The 16,874-nt window shown below is 41.4% G+C and overlaps 1 protein-coding gene across 9 annotated transcripts in view; it reads right to left on the bottom strand.

Moving 5' to 3' along the window:
- The window catches only part of FHOD3 (formin homology 2 domain containing 3), a 486,695-nt gene that overhangs the window by 103,696 nt on the left and 366,125 nt on the right, over positions 1-16,874 (bottom strand). The gene's annotated exons all lie outside the window — the stretch shown is intronic.

Raw genomic sequence — 16,874 nt, 5'->3', positions numbered from 1 at the left:
TCAGGACTACATGCCATGCTCAGCGTGCACCTGGAAGGCTAAAGTCATCTGCAGTTATGCCCAACACAGCTGCAACCAAGTGAAGTCACATGGGAATGCAGGTGGCAAGAGGCCAGAGAGATTTTATAAGAGAGTGGATAATATACTCTAAAGGAGAGGAATTATAATATTTAATCTTCACCTTGCCAGGCCCCAGGGTGTGCTCCAAAAATCGCACCTGGTGGGAGCCTCCCACTCTGGGACATCTGGAAAAGGAGCTCTATTCTACTGAAATATGGTTGGTAATTGTTGGTAATAATAGTTAACATTTCTGGAAATGATATGGTGTACCAGTTACTTTACACCTATTAATAATACATGGATTAAAAGAGCTAAGTTTGTTAATTATCCCCTTCTTTATATATGAGGAAACAGAGGCACAGAGAAATTATATTAGGACACAGCAGAGCTGGGCTTTTAAACCAGTTGTCAGGCCAGAGCCCCAGGCTGAGTGATGCCCCCTTCCCTCTCCACACCTTGGGTACTTAGTAAAGCACCATTCCAGCAGCATTTGTCACAGTACATGTTCGTTTCTTCCCTAGAGATGGCCACTACCCTGAATTCAGTCTTTATTCTTTCCATATATGTGTCACATTTTTTCTTAGCAGCTTACATTTCGGGGTCAGATCTTATTTTCTCATTCATCTCTACCCTGGCACACAGAAGAGCCTCCCTGTCTGATGAATCAACTAATGATGGAATAAACAGGATGCATGAAGTCAGAATAATATGTATATGCTAGTCTCACTGCTCCCGGACTCCCAGCCTATTCTCTAAGGGAAAATGTATGATAAGGACCTACAGAGAAGGAGTTTTTTGCACTAGACCCTGCCCACTGGCAACAGCTGAGTGAATGCAGGGTGGGTGCCTGCCCCAAAGGCAGCCCATCAAAAGGCAGGTTATCCAGCGGCATGCAAGGCTCCCGGCACAGAAGGCTGAGCTAATCCTAGTCATGTCTCAGGGCTGTGCACTGGGAGAGAGAATGTGCATTTGAGAGAAGTAAAAGCAAAAGGGCCTGGAGGTGGGGAGACCCTTGGTGGCCCTGTATAAGACCAAAGCATGATAGGACAAAGTAGAGAAGGAGCCAAAGTTGTAGGCAGAAAAAAAATGATGCTGACTCTATGAAGAGAAAAAGGGGGTGGCAGCAGGAAGCAAAGGAATAGAGGAGACTACGTGGGAAGGAACTGGGACATGTGAGTGGCAGAGCATCAGAGGACATAGCTAAGAACTTGCACGGCCAGGGACACCCGGATGACCCTGATTTCTGGTGCGGGGAGGTGGCCATGGAGGGTGGGGACATGACTAGCCAGCCTTCCCTAGGTGTGCAAGAGGCCTCTCCCATGGCTGACAACCCAGTGTGCTGAAAATCATGGTAGTTCTTCCCTAGCCTCCCATCGCTGGTAAGACACTGCGCTCACAGGGGCCTAAGATTCCAGGAAAAGGAAATGCAACTCAACAAAAAATCGTATTGGCATTCAAACATCCCCAGAAGTAACAGTAAATTTCAAGTTCAATTTTTTGAGTAAAAAAATGTTACTAGAAGGGTCAAATCCAGAGCAGTGTGCATCATATTCTCAAATCTTCCTCTTTGCATGAGAGTTTGTGACATCTTATCCCAGACATGAGAGTTTGTGACATCTTATCTTATCTCCTAGGGGCAGGTGCTTGCATGTGACAGCTTCACATGTTTGTCTTCATGTGAAGTCTCTTAGCTGCCCCAAGATGCTCCCCTCACTGTCTCAGTTAATGTTATTTGTACTCATATTCTCCTAGCCAAGTGACAGGGGTTCCAGGAACTTCAGCTCTCACTCAACAAGTCACTGAAACTGTGCTCATCCAAAAAGTTTCACTGACCTCCATTTTAAGAATGCAAGAAGAACCGCAAAGGGAATTTAAAGTCCAACCAGACACCTAGTTGCTGAATAAATAACATCAAAATTGACAAGCACCTTCACCAGTGAAGAGGAAGGGCCATGGGAAGGTGAAACAAGAAGACTGCTCAAGGCCAGGAGTTCAAGGCCACAGTGAGCTAAGATCATGCCACTGCACTCCAGCCTGGGTGACAGAGCAAGACTCTGTCTCTCAAAAAATTAAAAATAAATTTTTAAAAGAAGGCCCTCAAGACTGTCACAAAATTGAGGGTGGAAGATCTGCATTCCCTGGTGTATAAATGTGGATTCACCCCTCAGCACTGTTTCTAGTCATGAGGCTGTCACTGCACCGGGGCTGGGAGAGAAAACACAGGTGCATCACAAGGCATGCGAACTTAAAAGCCAGGGCTTCAGTGTCACCAAAACTCAGGGCTCATTGTTCAGATTTCACCACAGAAGCAACAGAAAGTTGCCTAAAACCAGTATCAGAATTTTTGATTTTCCTTCCTTTTGAAAATATACTCTGAAATCGTAGTGGAAATCAATGGCAGACTGAAATTTTTGATCCAAATATTAGTTTAACACGTGAGGGGGAAAGGTAAAGTTAATGACTTACATTGTTTTTCTCATAGGAATTCAGCATTTCCATGCTGAATAAAAAACAATATTTTTATTATTGAATAATAAAAGGATTGGTTTCAGAAAGAACTAAAATATATATCAGAGGGATATACATATCCCTTAAATATGTGTTAAACTAATATTTAACTATATCCCTCTAACATATGTATCTCAGAGAGGGATTTCTGTCCATAAAGCAATGGAATGGAAAGAGAGCAGGATGCAACAGAAGAAAGGAGTCCTAAGGCAGCTGTGGCTACTCACTCCCCACCTGACTTTGGGTTAGCTTCAGGAATGCCCTGCAGTTCCCTCCTTCCCACTAAGTGTGGAGGGCAGATCGAGGAACCCCTGTCCAGGCTAAATTCACACATGGTCTCCAGCCATTTCTTTGTGCCTTTCCCTCTGCCTGCTTTGTAAGAGCGTTCACTATTGTCAGGGACCCAGAAAACCTACCAAGTGGTGATTAGGAATACTTAACTCAGGTTCCCACTTCTCTTGAGGGGGAGAGGTAAAGTAAATGACTTACATTGTTTTTTCCATAGGAATTCAACATTATTTCCATTATACAAACTTGAATAATAAAAGGGCTGGTTTCAGAAAGAACCAAAATTATACACTCGATAATGAGAAGAACTTCTTAGATTCGGAAACAAACAGTTCATCTGTTCCATAACACAATGAGGTTTTTAAATGCATCAACAGGAACCTCTCCTTTTTCTAAGACTTCTTGCCTTTTTAATAGAAAAGTGATTTGCCAGAAGAACAATGCAAGACAACTAGTCCCATCTCCATCTTAAGTAGTTTGGAATGTCTCTTGGCTCTTAACGGAACAAACCCACGGCCCAGGCTGAGCAAAGACAACAGAGAGAGATGACCAAAAGCTGAGGGGGAGATTTTCTGTCAATGACAGTCTTTCTTTTTTGATGACGAGTTGGCACGTTGTTTAACTAATTACCTGCAAATAGACTAAACATAAAACAGGAAATCTTTATAAAGATAAGGCTAAGACAAATAGGAGAGATTAAAATATACTAGATTTTTTAGTTGAGCTAAGCCCAGAAAAAAAGGATTAAAAAACGAGAAAGTACACTAGTTTCACTTTTTAAAACACGTAAGAACCACTCAAAATATAATTTAAGTCTGCCAGATAGCCTGTAATTACTTTTTGAACAAAGTGAGTAACTTTAAACTCAACAGTCAGCGGGTCACTCTTCCATTTGTTTATTACACAATAAATTTTTAGCAGACACACAGTATCTTATAAAAATAGACACAGAGCTTTGCAGCAACTCCTTTAAAGAAAAAGCAGGCTTTCTACATTCCCTTGAATCTAGGCTGAACACGTGACTGGCTTTGGCCAATGTAGCAATCAGAAACATGATTCAATTCAAGCAGAGGCTTGAAAAGTGTCTGCACACCGGGGCTTGCTCCCTTGTTGCCCTTGGGAACCCTACACCACCGCCATCTGAACAAGTCTGGGCGAGGTGGCTGGGCCATGAGGCATGGTGCCAAGCTGCCCCATCAAGTCAGCTGATAGTCAGACAATTGCTAGATATCAAGTGAGATGATCAACAACCGGCTGTCTGCAAACACCTCAGTTAACCCAGCTGAGACCAGAGTAATTGTTCAAGATGAGCCTGGCCAAAATTACCAACCCATAAAATCATGAGGTAAATGCATGGTTGTTGTTTTAAACCACTATGTTTTGGTGATTTCTTACGTAGTTAAAAGCTGACTGAAACAGGATGGGTTTTGAAAATATTTTCTCTATTTCAGTCTGAGGATGTTGACACTTCATTGGTAGACTCCAATAAAATCTGAAATGTTGCAGCAATTAAAGTCATCTTAGAATATGACCTATTAGCTAAACTCATATCTCACTGTACCCTAAAATGTCCCCTAAAATGACCTCCATGCCAATCAAGCCATTCACTATCTTGGTCCCCAAAGAAGTCTAGTTCCTTTGCCTAGCGGTATCTCACTTCCTCTCTACCCAAGTTCTTCAAGACACCTCCCTTGATGACCACAGTGGACACTGCTCTTTATTTCTCCAGACTCCTGGATGTGTCCTTTCGGCATATCATCACAAATGATTGGTTCGTTCCTTCCCTGTTTTGTGAACGAACGTTGTTTCCAGCATGGCTTACTCCCTTGTTGCCTTTGGGAGCACATCAGAAACAGTCCCTGTTGCCAGCTTCTCCTCCTTCCCCCACAGTAATTGTGTCTGAGCGCCATCAATACACACTGACTGAATTGTGTTGTCTACTTCAGTGATGTGAGCAATGCCACAAAAACACATGTAGCAAGTGGACAAATTTATGGACAATGAAACCTATCATTTTCATGATGCTTTTTTTCTTTTGTCTCTTTACAGAAATTAGCTTTTCTAATAAAAGTTTCCCTATAAAGTAAAAGTTGGCACACTGAACCCATCCAACTTTCTACATCTAATTGGAGTCTATTTCAGTGGTGAAAAAAGGAAAGCTCTTGGACTTCTACTTTCAGTCCATTTAGAGTAATAGGAACCAGATTTACCTGTACCTGAAACAACTAAAAACCAGACAAAATCTATGAAACAGCAGCACTGAAGAAACTGGTGGTGAAGGTCAGTGATTCCTGACAGGTGAAAAGCAAAGGAGGTGATCCTCATGATAGCCCTAGCTTGCTGATTAGAGAACGTTTGCAGGTTGTGGTGCATAAAGAGAAAACTCAGGCAGAGCCTGGAAGTCTCCGTGAGTAGAGGAGACAAAGTTGGCATCTGGAGAGGCCAATGGGGCTAACGGTGGCAGGGTAACATACCAGAAAGGGTCTACAGAGAGAGAGAGACACACACACACACGCCTCTGTACATCTGCAGAAGGTTTTCCTCAAGTAACTAGGTGAGGATTGTTCAGCATATGCGTGTAAAAAGTAATCTGCGGCCAGTGAAAGAACTATCCAAGTGAATTAGAGCAAACAGTGCCTGGAAATTATATAAGGCAGAGAGTACTGCCTGTTCCCAACAGTTACAGAGAAAAACCTCATAATTCAGAAGGAACTGGTTAAAGTTTTAACAAGTGTCTTGCCTCAGTAGTGGAAATATATTGGACTAAACATAGCTCTGGTCCTGCCTAACAAAGCTAAATATGTAGACCTAAGAATCAAGTATGTTACCAGATATAAAGGTCATTTCAAATGAAAAGAGTCAAGCCATCAGTAGGATATAACAATTGTAAATATTTATGCACCTAATAAAAGAACTTCAAGATACACGAGGGAAAACTAATAGAACAGCAATATATTTTAAAAAATCAAAATTATAGAATGCAATTTATTATTCTCTCAGTAACAGAATAAGACAGACAAGCACTAAGGATACAGAATACTAGAACAATACCAACAACCAAATAGACATCTACAGAACATTTCACCCCAAAACATCAGGATACATATTCTTTTCAAGTGTACACAGTATATTTGCCACAATAGATCCTATTCTGGGCTGTAAAACAAATATCAATAAATTTAAAAGTATCCAAGAACATAACCTATGTTCTCTGACCACAATTTTATTAAATTAGAAATCAGTAACAGAAAGATAGTTGGAATATCCACAAATACTTATAAGCTAAATAAATACTTTAAAATAACCCATGGGATAAAGACTTTTAAAATTGACAGAGAAATTAAGAAGCATGTTAAGTGAAGATAAAAACACAACATATGAAACTTTGTGGAATGCAGCAAAAGCAATACTTAGAGGAAAATTTGTAACACTGAAAGACTATATTAGAAAAGATAAAAAGTCTCAAATCAATGACCTCATCTCCTAACTGAAAAAAAGAGCAAATTTTACCCAAAGTGAGCAGAAGAAAGAAAATAAAACAAAGAAACAGAAAAATAGGATACAAATTAAATGAAACAAAAAACTGGTTGTTTGTAGTAAAAAAAAAAATTGATAAATCTCTAGCCAGACTGATTGGAAAGAAGAGAGAGAAGACACAAATTACCAATATTAAGAATGAGAAATACGATCACTGCAGATTTTACAGATACTAAAAAAAAATAAGGGACTATTCTGAACAATTATATTCCATTAACTTTGACAACTTAGATGAAATGGAAGAATTTCTTGAAAGACAAAAACTACTAAAACTCACTCAAGATGAAATGGATGATCTGATATGAATTAATATAAGATAAATATCTATTAGAGGCATTGAATTTGTGGTTTTAAACTTTCCCATGAAGAAAGCTCCAGTTCCAGATGTCCTCACTGGTGAATTCTATCAAATATTTAAGAAAGAAGTGGTACTAATTCTATGCAGCCTCTTCTAGAAAGCTGAAGAGGAAGGAATATGTTTCCTCTCATTTTGTGAGCATTACTCTGGTGTACAGCCATTTTGGAAGACAGGCAATTTCTTAAAAGCTAAACATCCACGTGCCATAAAACTTGGCGATTCTACTTTTAGTAACAATCATGCACTACTTAACATTTCAGTCAACAATGGACCACAAGATAGTGGTTCCATAGATTACAATGAAGCTGAAAATGTGCTATCACCTAGTGATGTTATAACCATCATAACATTGTAGCACAACTACTTTTCTTTTATAATAAAGTTAGTGTAGCCTAAGTATACAGTGTTTATAAAGTCTACAGTGATGTACAGTAATGTCCCAGGCTTTCATGTTCATGCTTCCAATCCTGTAAGCTCCATTCATGGTGAGTACCCTATATCGATGTACCATTTTTCTCTCTTTCATACTGTATTTTTACCATACCTTTTCTACGTTTAGATATGCAAATACTTCTCATTGTGTTACAACCACCTACAGTATTTGGTACAGTTACACGCTGTAAGGTTTGCAGTCTAGGAGTAATAGGCTATACCATATAGCCTAGGAGGACATCTGGGACTGGAGCTTTCTTCATGGGAAAGTTTAAAACTACCAATTCAATGTCTTTTATCTTTGTTTATCTTATATTAATTCATACCAGATTATCTATTTCATCTTGAGTGAGTTTTGGTAGTTTTTGTCTTTCAAGAAATTCTTCCATTTCATCTAAGTTGTCAAAGTTATTGGAATATAATTGTTCAGAATAGTCCCTTATTATTTTTGTACAACAAAATTGCCCAACACTGCATTTCTCAGAACATATCCCCATCATTAAGTGACGAATGACTATATTTACCCAAGAGAAATGAAAGCACATATATATACAAAGACAACCCAAATGTCTATCAACAGGTAAACAGATAAACAAATTATGGTTTATGTACACAATGGTATACTAATCAAAATAAATGGACTATTGAAACACACAACAAAATGAAGGAATCTCAAAACAATTACGCTAACTGAAAGAAGTCAACTCCCCTCAAGGAGTATATACTGCCTGATTACACTTACATAAAATGCTAAAAACACAAATGCAAATGAATCTACAATGAAGAAGCAGATCAGTGGTTGCTTAGGGATGGGGAAGGGCAGCAATAATCACGAAGAGGCAGGAGAAGAGTTTTGGGGCGATGGATATGCACACCTCCACTGTGGTCATGGTTTCACTGGTGTACACATATGCCAAAACTTATGTGCTGTTTCTTGCATGTCCATTTTACTGCAAAAGCTGTTTTAAAAAACATCCCTTGGTAAGTTCAAGTTAAGTGAAGTTGTATTTGTGAAAGATGCAAACCTTTGATGTTTCCTATTTTAAAAGTAAATGTTAATCTCTGGTAAAATATTAACAAAAGTAAAAACTAAGTTCAGAAAGTATCTTATATTTGAAATTAGCACTTAATTCACAAGTAGATAATTTAATATGAAGACTTAGAGGTAAAAAATAATAATAAAATGATCCCAGCACTTTGGGAGGCCGAGACGGGCGGATCACGAGGTCACAAGATCAAGACCATCTTAGCTAACATGGTGAAACCCCGTCTCTACTAAAAAAATATGAAAAACTAGCCGGGCAAGGTGGCGGGCGCCTGTAGTCCCAGCTACTCCGGAGGCTGAGGCAGGAGAATGGCGTGAACCCGGGAGGCGGAGCTTGCAGTGAGCTGAGATCTGGCCACTGCACTCCAGCCTGGGCGACAGAGCAAGACTCCGTCTCAAAAAAAATAAATAAAATAAATAATAATAATAATAATAATAATAATAATAATAATAATAAAATGGCATTGAAATGATGCTGAGCAATGAGATCGTCCTCACAACATGGTTATGAAACTGAGGATCACCTTGTCTAATGATACAGGAGAAGAGATAACTCTAAGTTATGCCCAGCTGTAAAAGGCATATGCTTGCCCTGAAACAAGGAAACTTAAGAATCTTCCTCCATAGCTTCAGGGTCATATCCTAGCTTTCATGATGAAACCAGCAAGCCCCAGAGGCATCTCCAACAAACAGGCAGCTTTTCCCATCACCACTGCTACAATCCTGAAGAGAGCCATCATCAGAGACTGGATGTGGATTTCAGTCTCCCTCTTGCTTTCTCTTCTCCAGCCTGTTGCACACAGTGCTTCAGTGCAGATCTGAGCTCCTTCGCCATGGGAAGGAATAGCAGGGCTCACAGTGTGCTGTGGAGTCTGGTCCCACGTGGAGTCTCACATTACTGTGCTGGCTCACATCTAGAGCATGAAGCCATTTCTCCAGGCCCTGGCTGTTGTCATGCTTCAGCCTGTCCGTTGGCCCCTTTGTAGGCCCTGACTTTGGCATACAGCAATTCTTGCCAGTTCTCTCATTCCCTCTTAATTTCCACCCTCTGTCTAAGACCAAGTAAGTCCTCCAGCCCAAAGGAGGTCAGTCCTCTCCTGTCACAGCCCCAGGTCCACCCGTTTGGCTTCACAATTTGCCAGTCTCCTGGCAGCTTCCCAAAGCACTAACCGCCACCAGCATCTCCTGTGCTCCATGGCTCCCAGGCCTTGCTGGCCAGTACTGAGGCCCATTCTTTCTTCCCATATCCTCTCTGCTTCTTCACTCCAGGCCAGCTCACTCTTCTTTTACACACTTGCCTCTTCTCTAAATGCTAAATTGATCCCAAGTGGTCTCCCATCTTTCCCAGATTTGCAAAATCCTGTTTTGAAGAAAGATAGGGACTCACTCCATTTTCTTATCCCTCTCTTAACCTCCCCTCCCCCACCCCAGCAGGCCAATCTCAGAGCAAATAGCAATTTGCCTTATATTAGTGACTTAGTTTCCCAGACCTTTTGCCAGGGGTATCCCCCGCAACAACAGAGCACCTGTGCTAGGCCCCCAGTTTGACGGCCTCTCTCTTTTCAGCTCTTCTATGAAGGTTCATTTTCTTCACAGCATTCACTCCAGTGGAAACTCTTTATTTGCAGATGGTTTGTTTATCTTCTGCTTCAGCCACTGAAGTGTAAGCCCTGTGAAGTCAGGGACTGGATCTGATTCAATCAATACACTCAATAAATACTTGTTGAATGAAATACATGAGTATGTAAGACTTGTGTATCCCATATACACAATTTCCAAAATTAACTGGAAACTCAGTCTCCTTCCATTATAACAATAAAGCTTATTTAGTCCTCATTACTGGGCTTTGAGGGAAGGAATGGGGAAAGAGATAAGGCAACAAACATTCAGTGATCTAGCAATATACATTTTCTTTTTTGAGACAGGGTCTCGCTGTGTCACCCAGGCTGGAATGCAGTGGCATGATCTTAGCTCACTGTAGCTGCCAACTCCTGAGCTCAAGTGATCTTTCTGCCTCAGCCTCCTGAGTAGCTGTTACCATGGGCATAAGCCACCACACCTGGGGTCTCACTTTGTTGCCCAGGCTGGTCTCAAGCAATCCTTCCACCTCAGCCTCCCAAAGTGCTGGGATTACAGGCATGAGCTACTGCGCCCAGCCCAGGAATACATGTTTCTGAAGGAGAAATCTCAATCTCAATCTCAATTTCTCCCTCCCTCTCTCTCTCTCTCTCTCTCTCACACACACACACACACACACACACCCCTACCTTTTTGCTCTGTGATCTTTGTACAATAATGGTACAAAACCACTGTAGCAAGTGACAACTGGAAACCATGGCAAAGATAGGAGTAGGGATGGTGGGAAAAAGTCAAGTCAGATCTAAAATGTATGTGGAAGAAAGAATCTCTAGTACCTGCTGAGGACCCAGAGTCCTGCAGCGCAGCACAGCCTAGGTCCCCTAGTGTCCACAGTCACTTTGTGAAGCTACCATTAGTGAGACAGACCCCACTCTGAACTTACTCCCTCAGTAGAACCGGTGCTTCTCCTCTTGTGCGCTTTGGATGTAATGCAATCAATTAATAAGGGCCACATTTTGCCTTACAGGGACTCTTACTGTTTGTAACAAGACTGCTGTCAGGAGCTAGCAGCAGGCAAGCGGGAAGACCTGCTTCTGCATAGTCCAAAGAGAACACAGCGTCTTTGAATGGTGGGGAATCAGGCCACATTGGTACTGCTTGTTTCCTACTGGCATTTGTGGACTGGGTGCCATTAACTGTGTCACATAGAAAGACAATGTCCTTTATCCCATTAGTTTACATTCTATTTGGGATGTTCTCAGAGAAGTTTGTTTTTTAAAAAATGTACTTTAATCAACCAACTTAATTTTTTTAAAAAACCAGAACCCCATTGCACAGTGGGGCTCTCAATTCCACTGACAATTTTTTTTTTAAGTATTGGGTTGACCAAGTGATAGAACAGAGCCAGCAAGCATTTGGGATCCAGGAAAACACCCAGATCACATATCCACAAAAAACAGTGATTCAAAAACCCAAGTAGAACTTCAAGGCACATGTAGCTGACTAGTGAGGTCAGGGCAGGAAATGATCAAAGCCAAAGCAGACAAGAATGGGAAGACACAAGCATGCGGATTCATAGGGAATAGACAGTCCACTTGGAATAAGATGAAGGAGGCACAGGTACCCACAAGTTACACACAGGGTGGTAGTCAAAAGGCATGCCTGGCAGGCCATCACTGGAAGAACTACGGTAACTGCAAAGAGGCAGGAAATGCATGGAAACAGAGGCCTGAATTCTGATGGAGTCGTCTCCATAAACATGGTGGAGATAGGTGTTCAAGGGGATCACAGCAAGTGAGATTCCCATAAGAGAGAGCTTAAGCTGGGGGGAGCAGCCACCACAGAAGCACTGAAGGCTTCCACTTTCCCAGCTTCCTAAAATATGACTGTGTTCTTTACTACAGCACTGTCAATCACTGTACACAACCTCCTGAAAGCAGATGATGTAATAATAGGACTGTTTCACGGCAGCACATGACACTTCCAATGACCAGGAAGAAAGTGGTAAAGCCAAAACCTGGGATGAAGAGCTTGTGAGAGGTCAGCATGGCTGATCAGGGAAGGCAGACAGCACGAAGAGAGGGGAGATGCTCCTAAGAACAGTTTGAACACACTGACACGTAAACAACCTCCATTCCTATTAGTATCTGACACATGGTAGGGAAACAAAGGGTTATTCAATACATGGTGTTGAATGTATGAAAAAGCTGAAGTTGGACCTCTGCCTCATACTATTTGTTAAAATAATTTCCAGATAGATAAAACATTTAAATGTGACAAAATGTAGCTACAGAAGTACTAGAAGACATCAGGAGAGAAAAGGCCTTCTTCAGTAGGAACACAAAACCCTGAAAATAGAAAAGATTAACTCATGAAATTGAATGTTTCTAAATGGTAAAAACACAATAAATGAAGTAAAAAGAACAGTGAGAAAAATGATTGCACTCTTATCACAGTTTATAAAGAACTTCTATAATACAATGAGAAAAAACAACTCAATGACTCTCATATGAGGCATCTAAAATTGTCAAAGATATAGAAGTAGACAATAGAATGACGGTTACCAGGGGATAGAGGAAAGAGGGATGTAAGGAGTTATTATCTGATGAGCATAAAGCTACAATTATGTAAGATGAAGAAGTTCCAGAGATCTCCTACATAACATAGTGCCTACAGTTAATAATAACGTATTGCCTACTTAAACATTTGCTAAGAGGGTAGATCTCATGTTAAGTATTCTTACTACACACAAAAACAGGTTATGTCCCTTATCCATCCTTTATTATCCATTCTTACTTCCTAACAAGATGTCGTTACTTATATCTGGGTTTATAATCTTACAGGAAGTAGGAAGAACTCTGCTGGGACAACTATATGAGAAAGACCATTCTCAAGATCTTCTAAGGGCTCTTGACATTAATCTGAAAAACAGGCAGGTCAGTGTCATTTATAGCAAACAATGGCACTATTACCAGTGGAAAAGAGAACAGAATGCATGGTTAAAGTGCATATGATCCTTTGGGTTTTAGCACAGCATGTCCACAGAGAAATCCTCTCTGGCGTCCTGTGTATGGGCCTGAGGTTCCTACAATGTCTTCCCAGTGAGCACTCACAGTGCAGGATAGGCTTACTCTAGGTGGCCTCTCTAGTCCCAGCACAAGGACTGTCTTCAGTCCCAGGGCTTGGGCGTACTATTTCCTCACATTGACAAGGCAATCCTCCAGCTGCCATTTATGAGAAAGTCCACAAGATGGAGATGTCACTACAGGGAAGGGAAGAGGATGGGCCCGGCCTTTCCCAAAGCCCCACAACTATATACACGCTTGAGGGGTGGTTGTTTGCTTGTTTGTTTCATTTGAATACTTGAACACAGATGGTTAAATATTCCTGTCATTTAATTTTCTTTCACAAAGAAAATATTTAGAAATTCTCTGCTCAAAAAGTACATTTTCAAAAAGTGAAGTGTTTTAAAAGTCTGCTTTCATTAAACAATTGCATCTTGTATTTCTGAGGGCCTTTGCAAATAGTTCTGGTTTTCTTGTTTTGTTTCTCTTAAGTTCCAATTTCATGAAGATGTTACTCTATTTCTAAAAGACTGCTCTATTAACAAAGCTATAATAGGAGATATGGAGATGGATTCATTTTAATATCCTTGACTTGACTTGATTTTCCATATTGTTTCTTTAGCACTTCCTTTCTATGTCAATTTATCATTCCAAGTTTTATCAACATCTAACACATTAATATACTTGTGGGGGAAGAAATGGAAAACTCCAAGCTCATGACAACGTCCACTTGCATTTCCAAAGTGGGCCGAGGTGCCTGAAGGGTGTTTTAGCTGGCCTGATTATCCCAGGACTTCAGTGAAGTAGTCTTGTTTCCAAATCAAGGGAATGAAGTTCTAGAACTTTCTAGTATTATATGGGGTTCAGGCACAATGTTTACTAGTCAGGGGTATGATCACAGAAGATGTGGGTCCTCATTGCAGAAATGCAACTATTCATAATATAGTACGTTTTTGGTTTTAATAATATATATATACATAAAACATACCAACCACAAATCTTACAAATTCTGCTAAAGTATACATATCTCAGTAAAAATAATCATACATCTTAATAGGGCAAAAAATACTTGCATAGGTAAAATTAGATTATGGGTGATATCCAAAGAATTCAGTTGTCAAATATGAAAAAGAAAAAATCAAACTATATAAAAATGTCTAAAATCATAAGTACAACTGATGTAATATTCTTGGGTGATGGTGTACAAGTATGATTTGGAGTTAGAAGATCCTCTTATTTTTCTTTTTCTTTTTCCACTTACAAAACATAAGTGGTAATACAGCCAGGTCCAGTGGCTTCCTGGTCTTAATAAAACTGTACATCTGATATGTCAAATGATTCATCATATGGTTTTTCAGAGCCACACAAGGTGACAGTGAAAAAGACAAGCAAATGTAAAGGAGGTGATAGACTCTTAGAAGCTACCTTACTTGCCCATGGATAGAGTAGATGGTAAAGAAAACCAAGTTCCTACAGCGATAGCGTACTGTAAGAAGGAAAGGAACTTAGAAGAGTCACCCCACCACTGCCGTTCCCCAGTGACCCCATCTCAATGCCAGGCTCTCTCAGAGGGATTTAACTCCAGAGCCTTCTTCAAGCCAAGGACTGCTGAGTCCACACCTCCCCAGGACCTCTGGAACATCTTCCTGGATGTCAGGCAGGCTCCTTAGACCTCACATGCACAAGGTTGGAAGTCTCCATCCAATTTGCTTTTCTTCCAGTATCGTCCCAGTTCCTTGTTTCTAACATCCACACATTCGTGCAAGCCTGAACCTCACTCATTTTGCATCTCCTGCTCTTACCCTCCAGGCAGTTGCTCCTGGCAAGTCCCACAGCCACTGACATGTTGAGCATGGTCTTCTCTCTTGAACTCTGACACTGCCTCGCGGCAGCCCTTGTTCCTGCAGCCTCACCCGAGTGGCTTGTTCTATGCTACTAACAAATTAGAATTGGTCACCTCCTGTCTCCTGTTTTCAAACTTGGACAGCTCCAGTGGTCTCAGAATAAAGTCCAGCCTCTTCCCCAGGATGTTCAAGGCACTCTGGGATTCAAGTCTTTTTTTTTTTTGAGATGGAGTCTTGCTGTCACCCAGGCTGGAGTGCAGTGGCACAATCTCAGCTCACTGCAACTTCCACCTCCCAGGTTCAAGCGATTCTCCTGCCTCAGCCTCCTGAGTAGCTGGGATAACAGGCGCGCACCACCACACCAGGCTAATTTTTGTATTTTTAGTAGAGATGGGGGTTCACCATGTTGGACAGGCTGGTCTCAAACTCCTGACCTCGTGATTCACCCACCTCGGCCTCCCAAAGTGTTGGGATTACAGGTGTGAGCCACTGCACCCAGGCTCTAGGATCCAATTCTACCATTCCTGGTTTAACTGCCCACCCTCTTTATCCCCAGGGGCACTTCAGCCAGTCCAGGCAGAGAGGGAGACACAGACAGGAGTCCTTCAGGATCCTGGATCTTCTAGCCCAAACCTGGATCTGGGTTTCCAGTGGTAGAAAAGCAGGCAGAGGCTGGGGCTTCCCTTTTAGAACCTGGGAAGAACACCTCCAAAGCCCCGGGCTTTGGTAATCTTGTGGGCCAAATGAACCCCTGTCTGTATAACTTTATAACTTCATAGACCTCCAAAATGTTCCCAAGCAGTGAGCAGCTAAGTCACCCCATCCTTCCATCAGTGTTTACCGTGGCTCTACTATTGCCAGGCCCCAGGCACTGTAGGAAACACACCAATGAACAGAACCTGGTGCTAGTCCCTGAGGAGCTGGCAGCCTGGCAGGTGCAAAATGTGCAACGTCGTATCAGTCACACTCCAATATTACTCACTTCGGCCCCAAATCTTACATCCCATTTGACAAGGGTCATCTGTATGGTGACCTCTTCAGGACTACAGGTAATTTTGGCTAATTCCAACAGGAGTGCCCTAGGGTAAAGGATAGAACTACAGACAGGTAAGGGCGTCTTCGGGGTAATCGAATGGTTACCTTATTATCAAGACCTAACTTAGCCCGAGTGTGCTCAGCCCAGGGCCATGCTGGACTGTGGAATCTGAGAGCTTGACACCGTAGGATCTACATGCCATCTGAGAAGTTAACAGTGACATGTGACTAGGCAAACCCCACTGGCCATCCCTTCCTCCCGGCCTAAGGTGTTGCCTGCTCTCAACCCAACCAAACCCCCAATCACCAGCAGCACTCAGCAAAACACACTTCAGAATACACATAGAAGAGGATCTAAACGTGGAACACAGGTCATTTGTTTTAAATTTGGGATGTGAGGTAAGTGATCTCTGATGTCGCTCATGTCTAGATTCCTGACGAATGAGGAGCTGCTGGAAGTTACATGCCATCATCTCCTACACTACCTCCTCTCACCAGATACACATGGTGGTCTTCACACAGCACTCCCGAGTGGACTTTTGTTTGCTCATCAAAATCACCCTCTAAGGTAAGGGTTGGTGTAATTGGCATTTACCCTCAGGGATCAAATAACTTCCAAGTGAGTGAGCTGGAATCCTTACCAGCCTTCTCTAACTCAGCACTCTTGCCATGTAAGGGTAACTTTCTAACTGTTCTAAAATTATAGGTCTTACCTTTCCCTTGTAAACACATCCTTGGGCAATCATTTGCTTCTGGGAGTCATAATCAGTTAATTTCTGGTGGTCTAATACTCTTGCCAAGTTAAATTCCTTCCATGTACCCATACAATTCTTTCTCTTCTGGTAGGTCCTGGATTAATTACACAGCACCTTAATGGGCCCACTAATTTCTGATGTACATAGATTTAATCATTCAATGGTGAAAACTGATGTGTATATAACAAATTGCAGAGCTTACATAAAATCTAGAACAATTTTTAAGGAATGGAATCAAAACATTCACACAAATATTTTAGAAGACATTTTTATACTTTCTATGGAAAGTGTGTAGGGGGATGAGACAATAATATTAAAATATCACCTTTAATAAAATATTTGCTTAGTAAATAGTGGGAAAGAAAGAGA

This window comes from Papio anubis, chromosome 19 (genome assembly GCF_008728515.1).
Source record: "Papio anubis isolate 15944 chromosome 19, Panubis1.0, whole genome shotgun sequence".
In the NCBI taxonomy this organism is placed as follows: Eukaryota; Metazoa; Chordata; class Mammalia; order Primates; family Cercopithecidae; genus Papio; species Papio anubis.
Note: the sequence above shows the minus strand (reverse complement) of the source record. Positions and strands in the feature narration are given on the sequence as shown.